The sequence below is a fragment of the Cupressus sempervirens genome, chromosome 6 (assembly GCF_028749045.1).
Source record: "Cupressus sempervirens isolate cs-2001-9-10 chromosome 6, ASM2874904v1, whole genome shotgun sequence".
Classification (NCBI taxonomy): domain Eukaryota; kingdom Viridiplantae; phylum Streptophyta; class Pinopsida; order Cupressales; family Cupressaceae; genus Cupressus; species Cupressus sempervirens.
The window spans coordinates 6,172,371-6,193,005 of record NC_143123.1 but is presented as its reverse complement, the minus strand read 5'-3'; the positions used below and the strand labels follow the sequence as shown (position 1 = coordinate 6,193,005).

Below are 20,635 nucleotides of genomic sequence, written 5' to 3'. Positions count from 1 at the left end.
TGAGTGAATTTTGGAAGCACGAGACTTTAGCCATTTGGGAAGGATTGCAAAACTACGTGGGAAGATCAAATAAAGCTACAAGAGAGCATAGACATCAATTTCTAATTCCTTGAACATAATCTAAATAGTCAATTCATGTTACATGCAATCAAAAGCTATCCAGATGAATTAAAAATTTGACATACAATCTGAAATGTGGTTTTGGGATTTGATTGTATTCAATAAAAAATTCAATAGAGATTTTGTTTCTCTCCCTTCAGAAATTTACGTGGATGCATGTTATATTTGTCAGAGCCCTGAATCCCTATATAGTATGTACATTTTAACAATTTGAAATCAATACTGATATTTCTAAATGCCATTGACCTTAAGATTTTGTAACAATGTAGATTTTTGTAAGATAGTGCAGACAAACTATCCCTTCAAACTGAACTGTTTGTTTTATTCTATTAATTTTTGATGTCGGCAGGGGGAAGGCTATGGAGACAATTATGTAACAAATGTCTATTAAAGAACATTTAAAATTATTAATATAAAGAATTTAAACCTTTTAAAATCTAAATTAATCATGATAAGTAATTACAGAGTTTTCAGATACAAATGTCATGTGGCTTCTTTTTTCCCCCTTTACATACAACAACAGAGTCTTGAGTTGTTTGGCTTTCTTTATATTTTTAAAAGCTACTGTTACTGGAGTAATATCATCAATCTTGGGCAAATTCACATTCGAATTTTTGATATCCCAATAGATAGTGTTTTTCCTTGTCTCTTTGGCCTTGCAATTGAAGTCCATGTGATGACTACCACATCACATAAGTGCAAAATTAGTTTTAGTTGACTTCTGGCCCTTCTTTGCAGTACACTTATGGGCTGGTTATATGCTCTTTATTTTCATGGATTGTCTTCAATTCATCCATTATAGTCACCCCTTTATCTCATTTCTTATGCAAATTGTAATCTATGCATGAGAAATAGTTTCTTATTTGATAATGTTTTCTTTGATGTCCTCCATGATTTCTTTCAATCTTGCCAAGATTTTAGAAGTACATTCACATTAATATGTCAGAATAAACATCCTTTGAAATGGTGCATGTGGTGACTGAATTAGGTCTCTCTTTTTCTTTTTTTATCATTCCTCCCGAGTTAGGAGGTAGTCATTCATCAAAAATATTTAGATGTTCGAGTGTCCAGATAGGTTCCTGACTAAAGTTAGGAGGTAGTCATTGGTCAAACATATTTAGATGCCTGAGTGTTCAGATAGGTTCCTAATTAAAGTTGTAAGACTGCATGGAGAAATAGCAGAAACATTAAAAATGCTTAATTAGATATAATTACATCTAATGATCATTAAATATGTTAAGTTGTAAGTCCTTCCTAGTTATGACCACTACAAAGAAATCCCACTTAGATCCAATCCTAGATCTACCAAGTCCTAACTCATTTAGAGGTCCTACAAGTCCTAACTCTTTTAGAGTTCCTACAAGGATGCTTAGCTATCCTAGATACTACCTTTGATATCAAAATATTTTAGAAACTGAAATTGTATACAATAAGTTCAGATGAAAGTGATTAGCAAAGAGTACCGAACTTTAGCAAGTACTTAAGTATCTAGACTTAGGAGTGCCATACATATCAAACTTTAGCAAGTACTCCAGTATCTAGACTGAAACTGTATACAATAAGTTCAGCTGATAGTGATTAACAAAGAGTACCAAACTTTAGCAAGTACTTCAATATCTAGACTTAGGAGTGCCATACATATCAAACTTTAGCAAGTACTTCAGTATCTAGACGTAGTAGGAGTGCCATACATGTGATTACATATTAGAGAAGTATCCCATAGAGTCAAAATGGGAGTACACATAGAGTATGAAGAGCTCAGAGAAACTATACACAGTTCAGAATATATCACAAAATATTAGATCAAACACATCTAGAAGCTTGCTATTCTTCTCTGTTTAGCCCCACTCATGGGCTGCCCCATTGCTCCTTCCCTTTTAGTGATAGCAGTTGATGCCTTATTTTATATCCTTAGAGACCCCTCTATTGGTCCTTCTCATAGCTTGCTATTATATTCTTCTCTGTTCAAGCCCCAGCCATGGGCTGCTTCATTGCCCCTTCCCTTTTTGTGATAGTAGTTTATGCCTTATTTTACATCCTGAGAGACTCATCTATTGGTCCTCATGTTAAAGGTCTCCTCCTTCCTTCTCATAGCTTGCTATTCTATTCTTCTCCGTTCAAGCCCTAACTATGGGCTGCCTCATTGCCCCTTCCCTTTGTGTGATAGCAGTTTATGCCTTATTTTATATCCTTAAAGACCCCTCTATTGGTCCTCATGTTAAAGGCCTTCTCCCTCTTAATAAAGATACCTTATTGAACTCTCTGTTTGTTGATGGCAAAAGGTCTTCTCCTTCTTAATGAAGATACCTTATTGAACTCTCGGTTTGTTGATGGCACTACTTTGTTCTAGGAACTAGAAGAAAGAAATTTCTCTAATACATTTGATATACTAGAATTCTTTTCCATACCTTCTTAATGGAGATACCTTACTAAACTCGTGGTTTGTTGATGGCACTACTTTGTTCTAGGAACTAGAAGAAGGAAATTTCTCTAATACATTTGACATGCTAGAATTCTTTTCCTCAACTTCAGGTTCTAAAGTTGCTCCACATAAATCTCCTGCTAATTGGATTTAGTCAATGGGTTGGCAATGGAGAAGAATAGTACCCTAATGGAGGATGGTATAGTTCATTCCTTTTCTTTTTGTCTAATCATAGTATCTTCTAGTTCATGAAGCAGGACACAAAGGATAAAGAGAATGTCATGATTTCAGAAATGATTTTCCTCAAAGAGTCCCTTCAACATGACTCAAACTACTTATGTCTATCTTTTGATTATTTAATTTTTATCCTGTATAAAGAAGGCAAAATCATGGACATGAGTTTTGAAGGACTTATTAAGTATGATTGGTTGGAGCCAACTTAGTAGTCATCTTCAATGGTGGAACAAGTACTACCTTGTGCTTCTTCTTTGGCAACTATATTTTCATCTTCTTTACATGTAATATAACTTCCAGAGACCTAAATCAGAAGTAGTAGCCATTACAACATCTATTTTCCTTTCAATGGAATTCTCTTGGACTATTCAAATATCAAAATTGATCTCTAGAACTAGTAGCCATTACAACATCTGTTTTCCTTTAAATGGAATGCTCTTGAATTGTTCAGATATCAAATTGATCTCCAGAACTAGTAGCCATTACAATATCTATTTTTCTTTCACTGGACTCCAGAACTAGTAGCCATTACAACATCTGTTTTCCTTTCAATGGACTATAGAACTAGTAGCCATTACAACATTTGTTTTCCTTTCAATGGAATGCTGTTGAATTGTTCAGATATCAAATTGATCTCCAGAACTTATCAAATAGACATCGTGTTTAAATATTTGCACTAGACTCTTTGTCCAGATAACCTTCTGGACAGTCTTGAACTCAAATGAAAAGGAACATGACAAAAAAAAGCATTATCAGTAGGGACATTTATAGGCACCAAAAATCAAATGTAGTTTTCTCACATAACAATGCAAGTTGGCCATGAACAATAGAAGTTGAGGGGTAACCAAGGTCCATCCTTCAAAAGCCTTAGAAACATCGATGACTTCATTCCACAACTACCTATCCTTGCTTCTTATCATGGTAAGAATCTGATAGCACAAAAGTAGACAAGGGTAAGTCTAATTTATTACAAGTACTCCCACTAGCTCTAGTCAATAACATTCCATCTTAATAGGTTTTATATGAATATTTACTAACGAAAATCAGAAAGAGTTAATTAATAAACAATAATATGCAGTCATGGTATAATTGTCATCATTGAGTATGCATATTGTAAATGCAATAGAATTTTGATGAACCTAAAATTTCAGTAAAATGTACCGACCACCAACCATCTTCCATTCTAATGTATACTCAATGCAAGTCATTCCAGTAGAGAGTCATTCTGGTAGAGAGAGCATCTGTTTGAGGACAAAGTTCAAACCAAGGTTACTCAAATCTTGGATTTCTTGATTTGTATTAGTTATTTGTGTTGTTTTTAGTAAATGCAAATAAGTCCCACTAATCTTTTTGTATTTTGATTGCTACAATGCTAACTGATACAAAATGCATTTTAAACAAGAAACTATCTACAACTTCAAATTTTATTTTCCCCCTCAAATTTATATTCCAATATTGCTCTCACCAAATGTTGCACTTCCTAAATACTTTAATTTATATTGGACTCTACCATTATTGCATTTTTGGTGTGAGTAATCCAAAAATTTCAATTCCTAAATACTATAATTTATATTGGACTCTACCATTATTGCATTTTTGGTGTGAATAATCCAAAAATTTCAAAAAAAATTTCTTTCTAGATCCATTATATCGATTTGGAATTTTTTTAATGTAATGTCCATTGGTCTAACTGTATATTTGTGTGGATTTACCACTAGTTATACATTTGTGTGTAAGGGTATGTATCTAAAGCTAGGAGCACAATTACAGAATAGAAGTAATGCCCACAAATTTCCAGCCATAGATGAACTTGGGTTGGTGTGCTACTTGCTATTACAGACTAAAGAAAAGACTAAAGAACTTGGTAATGTTACTAATTACATATCTCCTTGTGATGGGGTTCATTTTCATCTCCATACCTATTTCTAACATACAACCCTATCCTTTCTATCCTAGCATCAAAGGACCACCTTCTCTGGCAGGAACTTGGCTGCCCTATAGCTCTTGTTTATAGTGTTCTATGTTTTGAGATTTTTGGGATTCATTTTATGTTTCTCATACATCCCTTTAGGAATTATGTCTTGTATTCTAACAGCCAAACATTTACACAATTTACCTCTTTCATATTACTGTAGGAGGGTATGTAGTAGTAGAAGTCTACATTGTTGAACTAAAGAATTCATTAGATGTTTAGGCGTGACACGCTTTACCAACTATTATAGTAGCAAAATACATGTTTAAAACTAGTAAGTTTTTGTTTCTCTTCCAATTACATATTCTAAACAAGAAATTTGAGTTCTATAATTTAAAATTCCCATCTGAATAAGTGTTCTCATACGTGAGGTTGTCTATTACATAATCACAATTGTTTGTTTTCAGCCAACCAACACTTATGATCATTTTGAAATATAATATTGCTTGGTCAAATGGAATACTCAGAGAACAAAAAACATAGAAAACCATGTTCCTCAAATAAAGATACTGCTAAATTGGTCCTAAAATTGATTTCCATGTCGTTGTAGTTATCTCTTATTTGCAGGTAACACTGGTGTAATCCGTTAGTTCTGAATTTATAGAAGCACATTCCATTCCCCCCAAAATGATTGGTTAATGTCTAAGTTCCCTTCCATCAAAGTTCATGATGTAATCTTATGATCAAATTGTAAACTAGATGCCCAAAGTAAACATAAAAAAATTTCAAGGTAGAAAATTAAATAAATATGATTGTTCCGGACTACAAACGGTACCCAAAATAACAATTTTTCATTCACATTTTATGATTCCATTTTGAAATTTTGGTTCTGAACATGTAGTAAAAAGTGCCTAAGTACATTGTTTGTGCTCAGAATATAGAATATTTTAATTTTTTAATTTTAGGTAATACAAGTTTGAAAATGCATTCTAGATAGTTGAGTCGTCTAGCAATCAAAATTTTTGGCTTTTGTTCAATCTTTTTGTTTTCCCCCAAATAAAATGGAATACAATATTGCTTTTAATGATGATGTTTCAATCTTAATTTTATACTGACTGGCATGAGGTACCAAGATGGAGAGAACCCATTCAAGGCTACTGGTACCATGTCCTCATCTTGCGCCTTCATCCCAATAGCATCGAGTTGCTCACAAAATTAATTGATCTTTATTAGGAAGGTTTTTATTCTGTTGTTTGACTTTGTGTGTTTGGCACTAAGTTTATTCTTCAAGATGTTCACTATTCTTCAAGAGCATCTTATGAAAGATGTTCACATATCAATAAAGTGTAGTTCCTTTAGTGATTCATTTTCTGCAATATGAGGAAGCAAATAATCCTTCAGAGTATCCAAAATAGTATTGTTTGTCTTGTCCATCTTCCTATTATGTTTAATGAACTGAACATGATCAAAAGGAGGTGCACGCATGGCTTCAAAATACACTTGGAGATCTTGCACTTTCAAAGAGTAAAATTGAAGGAAATTTGCACTTTCCAAGATTGAGACCAGTTACATTTGTAGCTATTGGAACACACTCAAATTGAATAAATTAATTAGATATAAATTAAAACAACCACCTATGATAGGTGCAAATCAACACTTTACTCATTGACAACATAAATAATTAGTTTAGAGAATACATGTCATTGACATATGCCACTCGAACTCCAATACCAGAGATGTCCGCTCGCCTCGCAATAACATGTCATGAGATACCAACATCATTCTATTATGTAGAGCACTCTTAACTTTATCCTTTCAATCACATTAGATCAATGGAATTGAAGAACAACGCACCTATTGCTAAGTTGTGAAAATATAATTAAATACAAAGCATTTTAAACTTTTTTAATAAATCAAAATTAGTTTGAATACATAAGAACAAGAAAATGCTTCTTTAAAATAATTTAATGACATCCAAAATTCCCAAATTAAAATGTATTGTACCAAAACCGAAGTGACCCAGATTATTTTTGTTGTACAAGTTGGGAATGCCGATTGCAATAGTGACGGTTAAGACTGGCTTTCACCTGCCGAACATTTCAAAAAAAAAGAAAACCTTCTAAATGAATCATATTTTTCGAACATTGCAAACTATGGATTCCAAAGGTATGGGCTACTCTAAGCAGCTCAAAATGAAAGAAATTTGAATACCAATCTATTGAACTATAACAAAGATATAACAAAGATTTTCTTGAAGAAATAAAGGATTAAAAAAAGGTACTTTTCTATTTTCTGTACACAATTTATATAAAATTTAGGTAATTCTAAATTTTAAATATTATCTAAATTCTCTAAAATACTTAAAAATTATTTCTCATTTTCAAAAAATAAGTTTATTTGCACTTTTATTCCCTGGCACTAATAAGTTAATATGTGTTCAATGTTCTTTCTAAAATTTACTTTCATTTTGCAGGTGTTGATGGAAACAACTTTAAGACTTATGCAATGTAATAAAAAATTACATTGTTGACAAACTAATCTCACAACAATAATAAAATTAAATAAATACATTGCATACAATATTCACAAATCTAACATTGGGCATTGTTTATACAGGGACCAAAATGCACTTTTATTAATTAATTATAAATTTATATATGAATGTTCATTTGTTAAAAAATACAAACAAATTGGTTATGCGGTGCATTTTGGCCCCTCCATAGCCAAAACCTAAATATTGTACTACTGAAAAAAATGTAAGAGTCAAATAGCAATTTATAATTTTCTAGTTTCAAACTTTTAATTGTTATAAGTTCATAAATTAATTTATCTAAAGGAGATGTCATTGTAATTTATATTTCATAATTGATTTTGAAAATTAATTCAAAATATAAATAGTTACATTCCTAGTTTTTAAAATTCTATTACAATTAATAATTTTGTTAAATATGCATGAGAATTAAGAGTTACATGTTAAAATTTAAATGAATAATTTGTGGTCTTTTCTATTTGTTACAAATATGAATCAATTTCTAACAATAATAAGCTTTTATTAATTAGTACGACGACATAAACTATACACTATGTTTATCTCTTTATATTACACATTTTAGTGAGCATTATCATATTGCTACTACTATTCCCCACATTACTATCGGCAGGAACTACACACTATGCATCCTTGTTTATTTTGGTTTAGTACTACAGGCTTGTGTATTGTTAGTTCCTGCCTTCGGCAGGTAACTATTGTTTTCGTTGAATGCACTTGTATTTCTTTTTGTCCAATCAAATTTCAGGATTTTTAAACATATTTGCATATGATATAGTTTGATCATTTTCATATATTTATCAGAATTTAATAATACAAATTATTTACAATCCTATTGATTCTCATAGAAAATAGCAATGAGAAAAATAATATTCTCCAACTTTAATTCCAAAAAAATGTCACCATTGCTTTAAATACTCTTCGATATTTTCATCACAATTTATTTTACATATACTAAGGCGGTAAAACTTTAAAAGCACCGTTCACTTTGGAAATCTGACTGCAACCCAAAACCGTTTCGCCGCAAAGGGACCACAATCGAAAACCACGGCCACAAATTGGCATTCATTCTTATCAAGAATTTTAAAACAATTTTTTTTTTTAAGGATTTGACCGTCTTGGCTTTTCCAACTGGCTTAGTACATTTCAATTATGGAGTCTTTTTAAGATTAGAAGTGCTTAGTTTGTCATCTTATTGTGAAAGAGTAGTAAAAAAAAATTGTTTAATTATTATGTAATTTTTTAGTCAAATTAATTTATTCATGTTTCATAGTGTTTATCTATTTGTAGTTGAACACTAATATTTTTTCTTAAAAGAATAGTCAAAAGATTTGTGAAAAGTTTATAATATTTACAAAGACTATTTGATTAAATAAAAATGGAAGTTTATATAATGACTTGTCAAAGCATACTTGCTAATTTTAATTATGGAGTCTTTTTTAGAGTAAAAGCACTTAGTTTGTTATTATCTTATTGTGAAAGAGTAGTAATTTTTTTGTCTAATTATTATGTAATTTTTGAGTCAAATTAATTTATCCATGTTTCATAGTCTTTATCGATTTGTAGTTGAACACTACTATTTTTTTTTTTCTTAAAGAATACTCAAAAGATTTGTAAAAAGTTTATAATATTTACAAAGACTGTTTGATCAAATAAAAATGAAAGTTTATATAATGATTTGTGCAAGCATACTTACTAATTTCTATTTTAATAGATAAGAGGAGGTTTGTTATTAATATAAAGGATCCTGAAAATGGGTTGTTAGAAATTAACCATAGAAAAATATTTATACATTTCATGCCCAAAAGCTCCTTTATTGATTAGAAATTTAATATATTAGAGCTAAGAACATTGTAAAGGAGTATTATGTCCTACGTACATTCAACTAAAAAAGGTTGGAACAAAATAAGATAAAGATGAAACCAAACAACCAAATGTCATTCCTCTTCTTTGTACTAGTCATCCTTGTTATAGGCTTCTATCTTCAAATTGTTTAGCTTGGTATATTATCAATTTTATTTATTATAAGTGTGTTTGATTTTTTTAAAGCATGAATGTTATTTTTAAATTAATTTATGTTTATTTATTTTTATGCATTAGATTTAAGCTTAAGAATATTGTCTAGCTTCTTCAATTGGATGAATTTATTGCTTAAACAAGATATATCAAACAATTTAATCATTAAAATTAATCAATTTAACACTTTTTTTAAAAAAGTATATCATTTTATCTATATCTTATATATAATTAGTTGATAAATATCTTTGGTATAATAAATGTTCTTTACCATGTCATCTAATTTTAATTTAGCATGATACTATAATGTTTATTTATATATTCTTTTACTATTTTAATTAATATATATCATTGCAGTTATATAATTTAATAATATACTAACTATACTCTATAATTTAATTTAGTTTAACACTATAATATTATATTTTTCATTACTATTTACTTGTTATTTTATTAAATTAAATACATTATATTTAAGAACTTTGGCGCATGCGCCTTTGTTTTGGTTTAGTACTACAGACTCGTGTATTTTTTCTCGTGTCTTAATTTCATCTGTCATTGGTTGATATTTATCGGGCACGAAGAATGAATTCCAGTTCTTAAGCTTTACTTAGGTCCCGTTTGGTTGCTGGAATATGAGTGGAATAGGAAAACGAAATTAGAATATGTTTTATATTCGCTGTTTGGTAAGCTCAATCGGAATTGGGAATAGGAAGACATATTCCAATTTTGCCTCTAAAATGAGCATATGTCTATGCCAAAAAATATCTGTTATTGGAATAGGCCATTTCCATTCTCATTCCGATTTTCTATTAAAAAATATTTTTTATTTTTTTTTACATTTTTTTTTCGATTTTTTATTTTTTTTTAATTTTTTTTTTTTACTTTTACTTTTTGAATTTTCTTTTTTTAATTTTTTTAATAACATTTTTTAAAATTATATCTATTTGTTTAAAAAAATGAAAATGAAAATGAATTAACTAAAAAAATAATAAATTAAAAAAAAAATTAGAATTAAAAAAAAAAAAAATACAAAACTTAACCTTATTCCTATTCTATTTTTGTACAACCAAACAACAGATTAACATATTCCAAGTCGAATTCCAAGTGCACCAAACATGATTGGAATTGCCTATTTCTATTCCCATTCCTCATTTCCATTTTTCTATTCTAATTTTCTATTCCTATGCCAGCAACCAAATGGGGCCTTAACGAACTCTTTTTCACTCTTTTTTTGAATATTGCTGGTTATAATCCTCCGTTATCTCTGCAGTAGAGATGCGAATTTTGCTAATAATTAAATTTATATTGAGGATTTTTTCTTAAAACTAGAAGTCAGTTTTGGGAGTATCAATCACTACGGAGATTGAATTTAGAATGTGTAGCTGGATAAATTTTGGAAGACCAAGGTATCAAAAAACATACTACTTGCAGAAATCATTGTGTTCATGTATTATCACTTTTATCTTGCCAAAATTATGTATTACAACACACTTAGTAATACAAGATGGAAAGCCTATTTCTAAGCTGATGACCTTAACCGAGTTTGAAAATACAGACAGCTTGTTTGATTGTTCTAACCAAGTCAAAATTGTCTGATCTGCTTACCTCACGCTAGAGGCTAGGTGTATCCGAGTTTAACTGGCTTGATAAGAGGGAACTGTAGTATTTGAAGTATTGGTTTCAAAATAACCCATGACGTTTCTTTCGTTAAAACTCCTTTTAGTCAATACTTCTTAATCCATTGGGATATAGCACTACTTTTACAACTGGCAACATGGAGGTGGAATCTCCCAATGTTTTAAACCAGACTTGGGTCTCTTCCTCTTGAAATCTAGAAGAGTCGTTTATAAGATTCAATGCCTATTAGGATTGAATTTAGAATGAGCAGCTGGATAAATAGTAAAGCAAAAACTTTTTAAAAATCACTGGCCTATTTGTTAATTTTAGGGCTAGGGGGTCGAGTTGATAAAAAAAGACAAAATGTCCCAAATTTCTCACGGGTTCTTCCGCTGAGTGTCCAGAATATGGGGGCACCAAGATATCTTGGGATGATCCATACCAAGATATGGGGGCACCAGTTCCAGAATTCAGATCCTTAGGATTTGAGTTCTAAATTTCATGTATGGACTAACTTCAATCTGTCAACCTTCATCAAGTTTGAAAATACTGTGTTTGGCTGAAGTATCTGTGAAGATGATTTGAGTCTTTCAATATAAAATATAGTACTGCAGTGTAATTAGTGGAGCATGAGCATAACCTCTAATAATTACAGAAGAGGGGGAATACAGTTCCATGGGGTGTAGAAGGCCTGAAATGAAGATTAATTGTAAGTTGCAGGAGAATCAACTTATTTGAAGCAACACTTTAAAAGCAGTGCTAATCCATATAAGGTTCTAGGTTGTAGTGGAGTACAAAGCAGAATCTAAGCCGACTTCCAAGCAGAATTTGCCACCTTCTCAGTTGAAGTCTTTCTTGTGGCTCAAAGTATTCAAGGCTGCTGAAGTGTTTCATACTCCCATACATAAACAAAAGGATTCTAGCTGTTCTTTAATGCTCATCAATAGTCTTAAATATTAAGGACTATTTTAACGATGGTTGGAGTATGTACTATTTGTGAAGGCTTAAGCACATCTACTGTTTGGTGCAAATTAATTAGTGTGTTCTGGCCGACACTTTAGGCAATTTATATTGTGCAACTTGGTTTAACCTATTATGCTGGAGGACTGGCTAGGATCCTCTGGGTCATGCTGCAGCCACTGGGACACATTCTAGAGCATGTTGGGAGGGGTAATTAATGCTGCACTCATGCTGCAGCCACTGGGACACGATCCAGAGAATGTTGGGAGGGGTAATTAATGTTGGACAAAAGAATGCACTCTTTTATCAAAATTCAATTGTTGTAACTAAATTAAATTAAATCATATATATTCATAAGGACCAATCCAAGCCAAGAAGATTATGAAGTGCAAAAATACATCATGAGGAAGTAGAACTGCCTGATTAGATTTTTTCTATAGAGTTTGGTATTAAGTTAAGTTAAATTCTTAAAAATAGCAAAGAAAGGGCATGGCGGAGCTCCAGGAGTGGCTGTTGATGTAGTCAACTTGAGAAATGTTTTGGATGAATGAAATAATACCAGCTTTCTAAAGAGAGCTTTTAATGATTTTGCTTAAGATAACAAAATGTCCCAATCCAAGACATCATCGAACACCATTAGAATTGTCTTGGCTTAGCTCAAGAGTCTTTTGAGAAATTTATCGTTGATGCGTGAAAATTTTGTTTCCTAGGCTTGATAACTTTTATGTTATTAACACACTGCAACCTTTAAGTTTGGAGTTGTTAAAGCAGTGATGAAATATACATTGTATCTAAAAATATCTACTATCCATAAGGAAACATGATTCATGTGGCCAGGATTAAGGAGCACACTCTAGTGTAGTCATAATCCCACCTCTTTGCAGTTTTGCCATTTAAGCTGTAACTATAATAGTTTTGACAACTGTCTCCTATTCACCTGGGCATCATATCTGAAAGTTCCTTTGCTGCATTATAAGAAGGCATATGAAGGTGGAGTTTTCCTCAAGTAGCCAAACTGTGCATCTGACTGTTCATAGTAGCAATGGCTTGTTGCAAAATGGGAGCCTCAAGAGTAACCGAACTGTGCATCTGATCGTTCACAATAGCAATGGCTTGTTGCAAAATGGCTTGGGAACATAAAATTGATTTAATCATTAAGGGTTTTGTAATTGTGTCAGATGTTGGAAATTCTATTTGACATGTATGAAAATTGTAGTTGCAAAGACAAGGCACATGAACTGTTGTAAAAAAATGTTTCAAAGAAATGTGTTCTAACAGAATGCCTTGCTTGCTGGGTATTCACTAACTGGATATGTTAAAACTTGAAAGGGCTTTAGGATTCTATAAGCAAATGCAATTGATAGGTCTGAAAGATGAACACTACAACCTTTGTCTTCCTCTTAGCAGCCTATGAAGAATAATGGGTGCTTTGGAATAGGGTATGGACGTTTTGTGCATAGTCTTGTGTGGGCTGAACTTACAAGGAAATGCAATTATTGACCGGTGTAAAAGATGAACTCTAGAACCTTGTCTGCTTTCATGCAATTTGTGGAGAATGGAAGCTTTGGAATAGAGCATGGATGTTTTGTTTACCAATTGGTGCAACTATGTGGATGTTTTGTTTACCAATTGGTGCAACTATGTGCTCAAATCGCTTGTATTATTGTAGGCCTTGTGTGGGCTGAACTTATAATCAAATGCAATTGTTGACTGGTGGAAAAGATGAACTCTACAACCTTGGTAAAGGGTATGGATGTGTTGTGCACCAATTGGTGCAACTGAGTGCTCAGATTGCTTGTATTAATGTATAACTGTAGAATATATACCACAATTATAAGAATTATTTGTGTTCTATGTGTATGCAGCCATTCAGGTTTAGAGGGTGAGGATTATTATTTAAATCACATGAAATGGCCTTAATTGCAACCCTACAATGCATGACCTTTATCCAATGACCTTGAGAGGATTCAAGTTTAGAGGATGGGTTGTTATTTAAATCACATGAAATAATCTTTATTGTAGTGTCCCTGCAACTGATGGTTGTGTGCATAGTTTAGCCTCTTGCCTATGCTGAGTAACTCAAAGGACATCCTGACCTTAATCATGAAGATGCTAATCAAACCCATGCTAGTTGGGGTTGAGCTTCTTGCCTATGCTGAGTAACTCAAAGGACATACTAAACTTAATCATTAAAGATGCTAGTCAACCCGTGGTTAGTTGCATGGGGATGTTTATAGGTTTCTGAGTATTTGAAATTTCTTTATTTGGGTAGGTGGTGTAAGGTTCAAATGCTATATTATTACATCCACAAGCATGAGAGGATTAGTGTTTAAAGAATGAGGGTTGCTATTTAAATCACACATGAAATAACCTCGATTGCATAATCCCTACAACTGGTCATTGTCCGCTTGGCTGAGCTTCTTGCCTATGCTGAGTAACTAAGGACATCCTAACTATAATTAGTAAGAAGCTAATCAAACCTATGTGGTAGTTGATGTGGTTGAGCTTCTTGCCTATGCTAAGTAACTCAAAGGACATCCTAAGCTTAATCATTAAGATGCTAATCAAACTTGTGGCAGTGGGGGTTGAGCTTCTTGCTTATGTTGAGTAACTCAATGGACATCTTTAACTTAATCATTAAAATGCTATTCAAACTCGTGGTTGTTGTGCGCCATGTTTTTTAGGTTTTTGAGTATTTGACATTGCTTAATTGTGCAGGTGATGTAAGATTCAAATGCTAAATCATTACTATTTAGAGGAAGAGGGTTGGTATTTAAATTACACATGAAATGACCTTTATTGCATGACTCCTATGCTGAGTAACTCATTGTGTGCATGGTTGTGCATGGCCCCTATGCCGAGTAACTCATTGTGTGCGTGGTTGTGCTTTTTGCTTATGTTGAGTAACTCAAAGGGACATCTTAAACTTCATCAGTAAGATTTGTGATCAAATCTGTCAAATCTGTGGTAGTTGAGCTTGTTGTGTATGCTGAGTAACTCAAATGACATCTTATACTTAAATCATTAAGATGCTAATCAAATCTATGGTAGTTGTGGGGGTGTTTTTAGGTTTCTGAGTATTTGACATCCCTTAGTTGGGTAGGTGAGATAATGTTAAATGATATTATTACATCCATAAGCACAAGCGAGCTATGATATATTACCACGAAATTGGCTGGGTAGATGAAAGCGGGGTATTTCTAGATTGAGGACATTTATGTAGCAGTGCTGAGTAGGAAAAATATTTTTTCCTCTACTACCATAGATGGCGTTTTTTCACTTGATTATGCATCCATAAGCTGATTGCCACATTGCAATAAAAATAATATCCATAATTTTTGCAAGAGGATTGGTTGAGAAAAATGTAAACACTTTCCTGTCATTTTAAAAAAGGAAAATTTTTTTTTGAATATTATTAGAGAATAAATTAGGTAACTCAAATTTCTAGAAAGCTAAAATTGGTTGTGTTTTTGTTTTTGGTTTTTGCAACATATTTTCATAAACCTGTCGTAGGTAATCACGCTCAGTGTGGTTTTTCACTCGATAAATTTCAACCTATGTAAGCATATACCTAAGGTGTATATACTTTATGATTGGCCTTGAACATATATCAAGATGGTTGTTGAATAGTGAATGCACATAACCTTGGATTTTCAAACACATTTATTTTTGAAATGTGAATGATAATATATTGAGACACATTTTGCATGCTTTTTACTAGTCTCATTAACAAACCATATTTTATTGATTCCTTTTTTAGTTCACGATCCATTCAAGTGATTGATCTAAATATATTTCAAGTGTTGGAAGTAGCTTGATCTAAATAGAGCCTAAGGAATTATAATAGGCTTATAAATCATTTGATATGATAGACAGATCCAAAACCAATCATAGTTCAAAGGTTGGTTTGTTAGAATGCTTGTAGAAGCAATTAAATAAGAGTTAGAAATTCAAATTTTAGAAATCTAATGACTAGTTCAAGAGTAGGAGGAAAACTTGATTTAAGGTCCTTTAACGAGTCTGTATTGAATCGAAACTTGCATGGATTGGTTGGGACAACTGAGAGACACATTATATTGTGTGGTCAAGGCATGGGATGAAGGGGAGTGCAGATTGGATTGTGATTCAAATGCAATAAAGCAATTGATTTTTGAAAGGCATGGGATGAAGGGGAGTGCAGTTTGAACTAGGATTAAAATGCTATAAAACATTTGTTCTTTGCATTTTTCCTTTGTGATTTCGATTGCTCATTTGTTTCTTATGAGCTTCCAATGATTAAGGAATACTAGTAGACATTCCTTGAAGCATTTGTGCATGATTTGAAGACACTTTAGAAGCATTTTCCTTTCACTTGCTGTTGACAAGGTTAAAATCATTGCATTTTAATAAAAGTTTTGGGTTTCTACAGAAAGTAGGGTTAAAAGCATTGCATTTTATTAATTTTTGTGAGTTTTTATATAAAGCAATCATTCCATGACCGTATTGATATGTTTGTCATGGAATGATCGTAAAATGACATGTATGATATGATACTAATTAAGTTTTGCAAAGTAGTGTTGAAAGTTGATCATTGTATGTATATCTAGTTGAAGGAATGGGTATGGTAGTATGGAATTTTCCTCAAGGAGGACATGTTTTTATGACTTGAATTGTATTATTAGGTCATACTAAAGGTGATGTGTTGCATAAAATTGTAACCAAGATTATGCAAACCTCAAACTATGATTCAGAACAAATGGAGAGTATGTTCGGTATGCTCTTAGGAACACAATAATGGCTGAATCTCTTGGATGTATAAATGCAAATGGAATATGAACCTAGACTAGATGATATAAAAAATCAAAATGACAAAATAATGCTGCAATGATAAGAAATGCTAATGATACCTAATGGATGATAATGACCTCTAATGACTGACTATGTGTCTCTATCGTGGTGTTTCTATTGTGTGTGTTGTTGTGTTTAAAGCTTGAGACAAGGTGTCTATTTAAAGTAGATGGAGGAAGCATCTAGAATGTGCTTAGAAACCACTAAGAGATAAGGATAAGGATAAACAACCAAGCACAGGAGATAAGGATAAGAATTGACAACTAAGCACCTTATCTCACATTCTAGATAGATGGATAAGTCTGATGAGATGGCATGTGTGTAGAAGATTCCTATGGTGTAGACAACATGTGCTTAAAAGATGTGATGACAACTCATATGAATGCACGTACTCTTAGGCAGTTTGAATAAAGATTAAATTAAATAAAATTTAATTTAATCAAGGTCTAGAAGAATTAATAGGAATATGGAGGATTTTACATAAATAAAATTTATTTAAAAAAAGAAATAAATGGAGAATCATGTGTTAATTAAAATTAACACATTAAGGCTAGGAAGTATTTAAATTAAATTTAAATACTTAGGCAAAAATGAACTTATTTAATTAAAACAATTTAATTAAATAAGTAGAAGAATGGGACTATTATTAATTAAATTAATAAAGTCATTTGGGACAATTTTTAGTGTATACATTTTGCCCCTCTTTGATGTGATGTCGGCACGACATCATATCAAAGAACATACAGGTTGCCCCAAAGAAGGAAGGAGAATTGAGGATGCCCCCTCACGGAAATTACGCAAGAAATACAAATTTGGGCAATTTTCGTGAAAAGGTCTTGGAACGGAAAGAAGGGAAGGAAAGAAGAAAAAGAGGATGATGGAAAATGATAATCTAAATGCAACTTAACTACATGAATGCAAGAGATTCAATTGTGTTCATATGGAGAGCAAACCGTATTTTAATATTGCAAGAGGAGTTATGCACCAAATGCTATAGAAGCATAGATGACAAGATTCCTTTGTGTGTATCAGACTCTTAACACAATGGATGTAGGTTTCAGAGTCATGGGGGAACAAATGACATATACACACTGGAGAGGTCTGGGCACACCCAAAGTCTTTTTAAGGAGCTTGGTGGAAAGTGTGCTAACCCGTTGCCCCCAGTGAGCAATGCATTAACATAACTTGAAACTCACATAGATGTATTAAAGAATCATGAAAATAGATCATATTGCAAAATAACACGTGTAATCAGGATAAGCCATTCAAATGATACCAAGATATGGAAGATCGAGGCACACTTGGGAAGGCTATCACTGACACACAAAGATAAAATTAACAAAAAGACATTATGACTAAGTAATCATTCAATTTACCATGCTTTCCATGAACTTGATAAATTTGTGAAATTTGTTAAGCCTGTGTAGGAAGGATTCATCCTGTAAGGCAAAAAAACTAATTGATTGATTGGATTGAAATGAGATATTTGTGATTGGTTGCTGGCAATGACGGTAAAAGGAATGATGTTCTCAAATCATTGAGTCTAAATGTGAACTTGTGTAAGCTTGTTTGCAATCACTATTTGATGAGGGTTGGATGGAAACTCAGTGTGGTGAGAATATGAATAAGATAAGATAATGGATGAAGAATGAAGTGATTGGAAGAAGAGAATATGATGAGATTTAGAGGATAAATGAATAGATTGAATAGATTGGGAGACTTGGATTGAATTTGATATGAATGAATAGATAGAATGGTTAGAAGGAATAGAATGGATTGAGACCAACGACAAGGGAGAGCCACGATATTTGTAAACGGATAAGAAGGTTGGGTAGATATATGAATGGAGGAATAATATGGATGACCAACGGATATGGGGAACCGAGAATCATATTTCAAAGGAGTGACCAACAATGCCCCATTCCAAGGATATGAAAATGGAAGGAAATAATGGTGGAGAAGGATTGCATGAAAATGGATGGATGGTATGAAAGGTCGCATATGGAGGAAGAAAAGGGATGTGTTCTTCTTAAGCATGTATGAGCATTTTTGTTGTGCCTCTAGTATTGATTATGAGCATGGGTATGAAAGTGGAATGAAGGAAGGCATGAAAAAGGGATAATGATATGAAGGATATGAAAGAGGGATAATTATATGAAGGATATGGATGGAAATGCGTGATAAGAAGTGGATGAAATGAAAAGGGATAACCAAGATCAAGGGTATATGGAAGAAGGGTAGACGTGCGTAGGATTATGGATGGAAAAGATATGAATGAACATGAAAAGAGGATGGGAATATGTATGCATATGAATGGAAAATGGATGCATGAACATGAACGTGACAAGGACTATGGAATGCAAGATAGGGATAATCATGTCAAGATCAAACATATGGAAGAATGTAGGAAGTATATGTTAGATTGTGGTGACTGATCAGGAAAGTACTATACATACTTCATAAATAGTGGGGTTCGAGGCATCGGCCCGAATTTTTTTTTTCTGGGAAGTAGCCAACATGGTAGCCGACATATTATGGCCGACATATGGCCGACATGTTATAACCCTAAAGCGGTTTAATACTTGTATAAAAAGGGCTTAGGGTTGGGTATTTTTTCATGTGTGGTGATACGAAATTGGTTCTTGCAGCGGTATTGAGCTGTAAGGGATTACGGATTGTAATAAGGTTGTAATCACTGGATTGTAATAAGATCGGACTTGCTATTTGGTGGACGTAGCCCAGGGATTGGGTGAACCACATTAAATCTTGGTGCCTTGTGTTCATTTCTGTGTGTTCTATTATTTTCTGTTATTGGTTATATTTGCATGTAGTTTTTTATTTCTGTCTGTGGTTTATCCTAACAAGTGGTATAAGAGCAAGGTTGTTTTTTAGTTATCCTCTGCAGGAAAGTCTCATGGTTAAGTGGGAGTCTCACAGTTGAGTGGGAGCGATGGAAAATGAGGGTAAGTTGAGGGTTGACAGGTTTAATGGGCAGAACTTCCAGTTATGGAAGATGCAAATGGAAGACTATTTATATCAGAAGGATTTATGGAAGCCGTTGGAAGGAAAAGCCAAGAATCAGGGAACTATGTCAGAGGTTGAATGGGATCTTTTGGACAGAAAGGCACTCGAAAGCATTCGGTTATGCTTGGCACCATCGGTGGCATTTAATATTACAAAAGCAAAGATGACAGAAGATTTGATGAAAACCCTAGCGACACTGTATGAAAAGCCCTCCGCTTCAAATAAGGTATTTCTCATGAAGCGTTTATTTAATATGAAAATGGCAGAAGGTGGATCTGTTGCAGATCATTTAAATGAGTTTAATACTATTACTAGTCAATTATCTTCTGTGGGTATCAATTTTGATGAAGAAATTAGGGCTCTCTTGATTTTGTGTTCTTTGCCTGAAAGCTGGAATGGCTTGGTAATGGCGGTGAGTAATTTTGTTCCTGGATCTAGTACCCTAAAATATGATGATGTGATTGGTGTTATTTTAAGTGAGGAAACTCGTAGAAAATCCTCAGGTGGATCTACATCAGGAAGTGCTTTAAATGCACAAAGCAAGGGCAAAACGACTGAAAGAGCAAGTAACTCTAGAAATCGTGGGAAATCAAGAGGAAAGTCAAAGGGGAGGAGGTCTCAATCGAGAGGACCAAATGATTGCTAGTACTGTGGGAAACCAGGGCACAAAAAGAAAGATTGCTAGACTCGAAAGAAAAATGAAGGAGATAAATCAAATGGAGACAAAGAGGCAAATGTGGTAAGTAACAAATCCGAAGAGGATGCTTTGCTTCTATCTTTAGAGAGTGTTGATGATTCATGGGTTTTAGATTCTGGTGCTTCTTTTCATGCTACACCTCATAGAGGTTATTTCATTGATTATTTCTAAGGGGATTTTGGGCTTGTTTATTTGGGGGATAATGAACCCTGTCAGATTGTTAGAAAGGGAAAAATTAAGATTAAGTTGCAGAAT

General features: G+C 32.9%; 1 protein-coding gene across 18 annotated transcripts in view; it reads right to left on the bottom strand.

Moving 5' to 3' along the window:
- LOC149550714 (uncharacterized) overlaps positions 1 to 20,635 on the bottom strand; it is a 36,601-nt gene that overhangs the window by 4,844 nt on the left and 11,122 nt on the right. For 2 of the 18 annotated variants that reach the window (XR_016352580.1, XR_016352578.1), the window contains exons 2-3: positions 6,693 to 6,775; positions 6,386 to 6,436 (exon numbers count right to left, since the gene is read on the bottom strand). The exons of 2 other annotated variants lie outside the window; for them this stretch is intronic. The gene's annotated coding sequence lies outside the window, so the exon portion shown is untranslated. 14 more of the 18 variants (XR_016352571.1, XR_016352572.1, XR_016352579.1 and 11 more) reach the window with 12 other exon arrangements.